Source organism: Bos taurus, chromosome 24 (assembly GCF_002263795.3).
Source record: "Bos taurus isolate L1 Dominette 01449 registration number 42190680 breed Hereford chromosome 24, ARS-UCD2.0, whole genome shotgun sequence".
NCBI classification, from domain to species: Eukaryota; Metazoa; Chordata; class Mammalia; order Artiodactyla; family Bovidae; genus Bos; species Bos taurus.
The window spans coordinates 17,960,579-17,969,679 of NC_037351.1; positions in this window are offsets into that span (position 1 = coordinate 17,960,579).

A 9,101-nucleotide genomic window follows, 5' to 3' on the forward strand; every position below is an offset into this window, starting at 1 on the left:
CTGAAGCTTTTGCCTTCTCTCAGGGCTCAATTTGACATAAAACACATCCACAAATGAATAACCAGCAGAAACATCTGAGGGGCAGGAAGATGATGGGGGTAGCTTCTGTTCTCAATCTTAGTAAAGTCTTTGGCCCAATATTCCCTTCACGTCCTCACTCAACTTTGACAATATGAAGAATACCATTAAGCACATAAAAAAGAATCTCTACCCAAGCTAAAAATGCTTGATTTCTGCCCTGACATCAGAAATGCCATCACTTGAGATTTGATGGATGTGTCATTTTAGTGTCTGTCTTCTCACACTAGAATCTGAACATGTGAAAATGTGAGCTCTGTGCTGTTTCTGTGTCTCTGGCGCCTCACATAACATAGATTTGAATAAATATTGGAGGGGAATATGAAGAGTTTTTCATATGATAATTATCCCTGAATAACACCTCTTTGTATCAAATACTCTGGTGTGAAGAGGTTGGTTCTACACCTTTCATCTCTGCAGGTGAGACCTGGGCTGCTGCCATAGGATGGAGCAGAAATCTGGGGAGGGGTTACAGGTCACAGCTAGTGGCAGATGGCAGAGACAGGGTCACTGAGGAAGGCAGGAGCTTCTGAGTGGTATTCAAGTCATATAAAGGTAGGGGTTAAAAAGCAGGTTGACCAGTTGAAATGCTATACATGGGAAATAACAGATAAAGTGTAACCATGAACTAAGGTGGGGAAGATGGAGAGGAGTTGAAGGGAAACAAAAGGAGAAAATACAGGACTCGACTGTGTTAGTAGAAATTAGTCCCTCTGAGTGGCTGCATGATAGAGTATTATACAGATTCAGTGAAATTTAAGAAGCCTGAAAACTTTTAAAATTATCACCTTAGTGAGCATTGAAAATGTCCTGTATATTTAAATTGACCCTGTGTTCTTCAAAGCCTTTATGTGCACAGATTTTCTTTGACTCTGTGGAGCTGGTCCTGATGAAAGAGACAGAGAGAGAGAGCGAGCGAGCGTGTGTGTGTGTGTGTGTGTGTGTGTGTGTGTGTGTAAGGTTGAGGAGAACACACTCAGGTAAAGGGGCTCTCTTTGTGCCGTGATCTTTTCGGAACTGCAGTAATAGAGGGTCTGGAGCTGCCCTATGGGCTGGTCATTCCTCGGCCCATTCACTATAAATTGGCCCCATCTGTACAGCTTTCTAAAGTCAATCCTCCTCTCAGGTTGTCATAATATCTGGGGAGCCCTATATATTCTCATATAAAGCATCTCAATAGTCAGCATCAAGCCAGCCTTGCCGTTTTTATGCTGATAATCTTAGTAATAAGATTTTTCCTAGTCCCCAGCACATGGGCTGTTCAGTTTACCCTGCCTGGTCCCTTGTTTTACTGTTCACCACTCAAATCTTTTTCTCAGAAGTTTCTTCTTTTGAAGAAAGAGTCAGACCAGCTGTTACTCTCATCAGCTGCTCCTGTTATGGCCAGTCTCTTGGTAAAAAGTCATGCTGCCTCCTGTCTCTGCCTCCTCACTCACGGCCTCCTCCCTCTTAGACTCTTTTCCCACAGCCCTTCACCAGTTCAAAGCTAACAGGACTGTTAGAGCCTTCTCTGACAAACTCAGCCTTTCTTAATCACTCTTATTTATTTTCTATTTCTCATAGCAAGGGTCACGAGTGTATAAAACATGCATAGTGGTCTGCAAGTCCTATAGTCCTTTCTTGATGCACTCTCTCATTTGTCCCTAAGATCATCTTTGTGAAATGGACAGGGCAGGGCTGGTATTCCCGTTCATGGGTTAGAGGCTCCTGGTGAGGAAGTGACTTGATTAGCTTTTGCAAGTGGATTTTCTGATCTTGGGTGGCACCCATGTTCTCCTCTACTCTATCCCTTCTGATTCAGAAAAGGTGGCAGCATAGGGTGGGGTTATCTAGGGAAGGATCCTGGGAGAGGTGGCTTTTAAGCCAGGCCTTGAAGGAATCAGTAGATCAACCTGCGCAAAAGAACTGTGTAGACTAAGGAAAGGGAATAATCAGCAGGCTTTCTTGTCTGAAAACAACAGGTGTGTGTGTGGTGGGCGGGGGGGGGGGGGTGGGCAAGCTCCAGGAACTTGGGATAATTGGGCAAATAGTAAGACAGGAGGATGGATAAATTTGGCCTATAAGTGCTTGTGTGCCTGTGTATGTTATTGCACGTGTGTGTATGTTATTGCACGTGTGTGTATGTACATGTGTACAAGGTGGGAGAGAGTTTGGTGAGTGATGGCAGGTAGAAGTGTCCCTTCAGCTGCCAACAGCTAGAAGAACAGAGCTATCACGGAAACAGAGCCAGACTTGGGACCACAAGGTCTGGTTGCTTTTCAGAGAGGTCAGGTGGGAGCGACGCAGTACTTGGTGACACTACCATTCTGAGGCTCGTGACCCATGAAATGAACATGGTAAAATAGCTGCTTCAGCAGCAGGCACAATGATAGGGGGTTAAAAATAAAAATGAGATAGTATGTTTGAAAGCACACCATAGGTAGAATGAGTTCTATACAAACCATATTTTATTCTTCTATTAAGAAGCATCAGCAGAAAACCATGGTGGAAGAACTAACACACACACACTCGTGCATGAAAACACACGTGGGCATGTCTCAAGAGAGGATACTGTTAAAGTTCGTTGTCCCTTCCCCCTGAGCTGAAATCTTGTCCCAACAATTCCACTGACCATCATGAGGTCTCCTCCCTTGTCTCCCCATGAGGTCTTTGAGGTGACACCTTTCAAGATACCCATATCCTTCTTGCCCCTCCCTCTATAACCTCCCCCCACAAACTTCATGGAAAACAGAGAGTCCTGCTCGTTGTTCTTTAAAGAACACCATCAACATAGCAATTGGAAGCTGCATAAATAATTTAACCTCCCGGAAGAGACTGGACAGGATTGGAAGATGCAGAAGCTTCCCCAAATTAATAAAGGCTTTTATAGAGCCATAAAAAGCCATAATTCAATCATTTTAAAAAGAGCAGCAACACACAATGCTTATTAAAGACTGGGTTCTGCTGAGGTGTGTGTGGGGAGTCCAAGAATGCTCACTCAGCAGCCATGGCCCCAGTGCACGCCCACCCCCTCTGGTTGACAGGCAGATAACCTGACCCAAGCATTTAATAAGCGATATTTACTGATGATTCTTCCCTGATTGGCTCAGTCAAGGGAGAGACCTAATAAAGAGGGTGATTGAAACAAGGGAGGGACTTTTTTTTTTCCCTGCTAAGAGTAAGTGATTGTGCTTCAAGTGGGAGAGCCACCTATTTCTAGACACAAATTATGTTTTCTCTTTAGTGTAGACAAACACTTTGGGGTGAATTCCTTCAGGTCACCCTACTCTTCTTTCAGGAACTTAACTGGGGTGATTATAGCACTGGTTATCTCTAAGACTTTGTCCCTCGCTCAGCAGGAATGGAACCACATGCTTGCTTCCAGATGAAATAAATATGCCACAGTTTCAAAATACTATGCCTCCGTAGTCACTGTGCGCAATGGTTCAGCGAGCCCAGGCTGTTCATTTGGATGGCCTGTTTATGACTGGAGTTCCCCAGAACAAGACTGGGTCAGTCCCACTGTGGTCAGAACTCAGGAACAAAGTTGCACAGTTCATGTAATGCACAAAGGCGGTACCTTTTGACAGATCTTCCTCGTGGAAGAAGAGTTATATATTATTTTTTTATTTTACTTTTTTTTTTAATGTAATTCACACAGTGGAGCCATTGGTGCTGGTAGTGGCCCTGATCTGGTCAGATGCTGAGCTCCATTCGGCTTCTGTTCCTTAGGGCTCAGTGTTCTCACATGTGAAGTGCTTCATCTCTCCAGCCTATGGTGGTAGGCTGTCTTTTTGAGGGATAGAGAGCAGGGGTGGGGGATGGGACACGTTAGAACACGTCCCTTGTACCAAAGGGAATAACAGCCTCAGACCTCAAGGATCTCAGCACGTTTGGTCCAGCCACGCTTCTCTCTGCCCCATTTCTGATTTAGCTATTTACTAGGACAAGTGTCCCAGGGCTGCCAGAGCAGATGCATTTTTAGCAAACAAACATAAATAAATAACTAGCTTCGCAGCCAGGATGGGCTCTCAGTGACTTGTCTGACCCACATAGGGCCTGTGTGCTTTATGCTCCTTGCCGCCTTCCCAGAGCAGGAGGGGTTGTGTCTTTCAGCACCCCAGGTCCTAAGCGGTCTTCCTGTTTGCCTAACCTCAAGTGACAAAGTGCTGGTCCTCGTATATCACAGTCTTTCCCAGCAAGGATTAGGTCACACTGGGCCAAGGTTTTACTAATGAGATCATGCATAATCAATAAGGGTCAGCTGACATCTTGTCAGCTCCATCACTGTCACCTGGGTCTGGGGTAAAGCAACGAGGAGGGGAGACCTGGCGGCTACCTGGACTCTGAACAGATGGGCGGCATTGGATGGAGCCACTGCCCCTGAGAACAGGTCCAAGTCTTGTTAGCAGAGGACACAGGTCATTCGCTCATTTGTTTGCTCATCCTTTCCTTCGTCCATTCCACAGAGAGTAATTTGTCAGGTCCCATCGGTACTATTCCCACCATAGAGGATGACACAGAAAAGGGTCCCATATTTTGAAACTTCCCCTAAAGCACCTCATTCTACAAGGGATGACACAGAGGACAAAGAGCAGGAAAGAGGAAGGAAGGGAAAAAGAAGCAAAGAGAAAAGAGAAGGAAGAGACGGGACGAGGCATGGAATAATATTAATTTATAGGCAGAGAATTAACATAGGACAACACGCAATAGAAAGGCCCAGAGCTTCAGTTTGAGCAGTCAGAAGTGAACAGGGCTGTCTCCTTACCCAGGCACGTGCTGTTTAAGGGACTCTTGTCAGGTCTAGTCCGAGCTTTTGTGATTATGAACAAAAGGTTGAAGTCCATCTTGCTCATGTTAATGGCTTAAGTTTATTTATTTCTCATTAGAATCATAAAACTTGTAATGGACAATAATACCATTTCTGAATACAAAATTTAACTCTGATTCTCATTAACTATATAAAATTCTCAAACTATTTTATTGGGTTGTGGAAGTGTTATATTCATGAAGACAAATGTATGTGTGTATACACACACACACACATATATAACTGATGTTTACATTCAGTTATAAAATATATATATATATATATAGGAGAAGGCAATGGCACCCCTCTCCAGTACTCTTGCCTGGAGGAGCCTGGTAGGCTGCAGTCCATGGGGTCGCTAAGAGTCAGACACGACTGAGCGACTTCACTTTCACTTTTCACTTTCCTGCATTGAAGAAGGAAATGGCAACCCACTCCAGTGTTCTTGCCTGGAGAATCCCAGGGATGGGGGAGCCTGGTGGCTGCCGTCTATGAGGTCGCACAGAGTCGGACACGACTGAAGTGACTTAGCAGCAGCAGTAGCAGCATATATATATATATATAACTGATGTGCTTGCATTCAGTAATTTGGAGTACAGAATAAAGTCGCATTTTTAGTAAGTCTTAAATATTGAATAATAAAATCAAATACTAATTTTGCTTATTAAAAATTACCTCTTTTTTTGTCGCAAAGCCAAGTTCATTTGTCTTCCTATATTCAATGACTCACTCTATCCAAATTGAAAGGATCTTATACAAATATTTCAATGTGGGAGAGATAAGACAGTGATGCTTCTTTCCCATTGTTAATACCTGACTCTTACAGGCTTGACTTTCTTGAATTATCACTCATACAGGCTATTTCAGGATTAAATTACTCAGCTGTGGGACTGAAGTCCCGTTTTCATGCTGGCAATTGTCCAGGGTCACTCAAAGCTTCTAGATCATCTTCAGAACTAGGCACACAGCTCTCTTCCAGGGGGGCAGCTACTTCTTCAGAGTCAGCAGGAGAATTTCCAATCTGCTATAACCTGTAATACAGTCTTACAAAAGGAAGCACAGTCATAGGAGTAACTGCCCCATCACTTTTGTCCAGTGATTAGGTAGGCTGATCTCACCTTGTCCATAAGTCTCACCTGCATTCATTTGGAGATAATTATAAACAGTATGCGTAACAGGAGCCTTTTTGTCACTAACACACACACACACATGGTATTATGCACATATCATAAGGGTAAAAATCAATAAAGTTTTACAAACTAAACATATGTACCTCTATCCAGATCAAAAAGAGAATGTTAATAGTACCCAAAGGCATGAGATGGCTGGATGGCATCACTGACTCGATGGATGTGAGTCTGAGTGAACTCTGGGAGTTGGTGATGGACAGGGAGGCCCAGCGTGCTGTGATTCATGGGGTTGCAAAGAACCAGACATGACTGAGCGACTGAACTGAACTGAACTGAACTGAAAGGCTCATCTCTGTTCCCTTTTGCTCCCTACCATTACCACCATCCTCAGGGAGAGTGAGCACCATCCTGACCCTAACAAAATGAATCCGCTTTGTCCTTTGCTCTTTGCTTATTTGCACATGTACATTTATGCATAAACTGAATCATACAATGTGGACTTTTGAGCTCTGGTTTCTTTTCCTCAAAGTAAGCTCATAACTGCATAGCATCCCATTGTGTGAATATTTCCACTCTACCGTTGATAGACATTTTAGTGTTATTATAAATACTGTCACTGGAAACATTCTAGAACATGTATGTTGGCAAACCTATAGGTTCACTTTCAAAGCTGGATTTCCCTGGATTCAGTCTCAACTATCCCTTTGTTATCTGAGGCCAGTTGCTTATCTTCTAGGTCACCTTTCTTAATCCATAAAAAGACAGGCTATATCACCTTCTCATAAGGTTGTGTATCTGTGTGTGTGTGTGTGTGTGTGTGTGTGTGTAAGACTATGTGTGTGGGAGGGGGCTGTGCTTTATCAACTCAATGAATGTACATTCATCTAGGCACTGGGGATGCAGCCATCCGCATAGTAGATAAGTGTATGTCAATATGAAGCTGAATTCTAGTAGCACAAAGAAGCGGGAACAGGTAGAAGAAGATAAGAAAAGAGAATAAACAGAAAATAAAAATAAAAAATGAATATATATATTCATTTTTTATTTTCTGTTTTATTTTCTATTTTCTTTGTGCTCTCTCTCTCTCTCTCTATATATATATATATATATATATATGAAAAAATCTGGAATGTTAGGAAGTGCTACGGAGAGAGATGAAGTAAAAAAGTAGGGTTTGGAAGGTTGGGAGTCAGATTATATTTAAGTAGTTTGTCAGGGACATTTTCACCAAGAAGGTGATGTTTGCGCAAATACCTAAAACAGAGAAGAAAAGTTTTAAAACAGTGTTCAAAGCAGAGACTCTGAAACAAGGACAAGTCTAGGGTGTTTGAGGAATACGAAAAAGGCCAGAATAAGAGACAGGAAAAGAACAGGAGAGGGGGATGCAGAGTGGTAAATGCAGAGGTTGAATTGAGTCTTATGGGTCACTGGAAGAGCCTTCCTCAGAGTGAAATGAGAAGCACTGGAGGGTTTGTGCAAAAAGAATTATGTTTTAGTACTGTCAATAGAAACTCCCATAAGAATACGCAATGTGGAGCATGAGAAATGAATGGAAAGAGAATGATGAGGGTAAAAAGATATAAGGAGTAGGCATATGATGCTCATTAACATATGGATTAGTGTGTAGATGCATTGTGTGTGTACATGTGTGTGAGTTTATTTTATGAACATGTGCCATATTACTTAATATTGGAAAGGCTTTCAGAGGAGGTAGGGATTTTAGTGTGTACCTTGAATTACAATTTGGATAAAGACCAAGATAATGGATTTCCTATTGAACATGAGGTTTAACATCCTTTTCTTTCTTTTCCTCTTGAACTAAAGAGATTTAGTGATTCCATGCTTCCATGCTGTGATTCCTCCAGAAGTGACCAAATTTCTACCAAAGGGAAAAATATTTTGTTAATGGCCGTAATCTACTTGTGTTACCATTGAAATCATTCTCTTCATAGTCAACTTCATCATCACATGATCTTCAATTGTGTAAAGATGTCAAGAATTGTGATGGATGGAAGAATTTTTAATTTTTATGTAATTTTATTTCATTTATTTCTGCAAATGTTAGCTCTCCTTCGTATATTTCTAGCTACCCAGTTAACATGTCCTCTGAACTTTTCAAACACTTGAGAGTACATCTTAGTATTTTCACTCCATCACCTCCAGTCTTTGTCTGGTTTTGAATCCCAGACTTCTATCAGGATGACTATAGTCAGCATTCATTCCTTACATCTTTCAATTAAATACAATATCCTCTAATTTTTCATAGTAGTAGGGTTTTATGACTATTGTTAATAACATTTTAGAAGCTTCAATTTATTGCATAATTTGCATTCTTAAAGCTAGACTTTTTAAAAAGAATATTAGCTTCTTGAGATGCTATTCCCCCACATATACCCTGAGGAACATTTTTTATCTGAATATATTATGATAAATCAATCCTAGATGTTTGTTGATTTCTTTCTTACATGGAGAACTTGGCTCTATCCTTAACAAGGTCCGGAATAACTTCTGTCTTCCTTGGTTGCTAAGGGCAAGATGTAAAGGAAACTATTCTCTCACAACACGCGTATACTATGCTTCAGTGACTCCAGATTTGGTGTCTTGCCCTTATAAAGGCAATTTACATTTCCTTTTTAATTAATGCTCTCTCCTTTGATTAGTTCATCATAGCTGGGGAAAAAAAAATAAAAAGGTTTTCATCTCATCTGCTTCTCGTGCACATAGCCTCATGCCAGTGGTGTGAGATCACTTATCATTTACACATCTATCATTTATTTTAATCTAGGCCATCTTTGTGGAGGGGGTAGAACTGCATACACTGCTTTTTCAACCATCATGCCCTTTCTCGTCCATTTGATTTAATCAATCCGCGTCCATGTGTGTACTGTATATATCTTCCCTGTAGTTTCACAGCCTGTCAGTCACTTGTCATAAGCAAACTGGCCATCAACCTCCAAAGGTCTGGCTGATGAGTGGCTCCTTTGACAGTGGCTAGGTTTCCCTAAGGGCCTTCACTCCTCAGAAGTCTTAAAATATCTACCCTAGCCCTGCAAGGCCTGACCTGCAGCCTCATGTAGATACTACTTTGTTGAAACACACTAGGC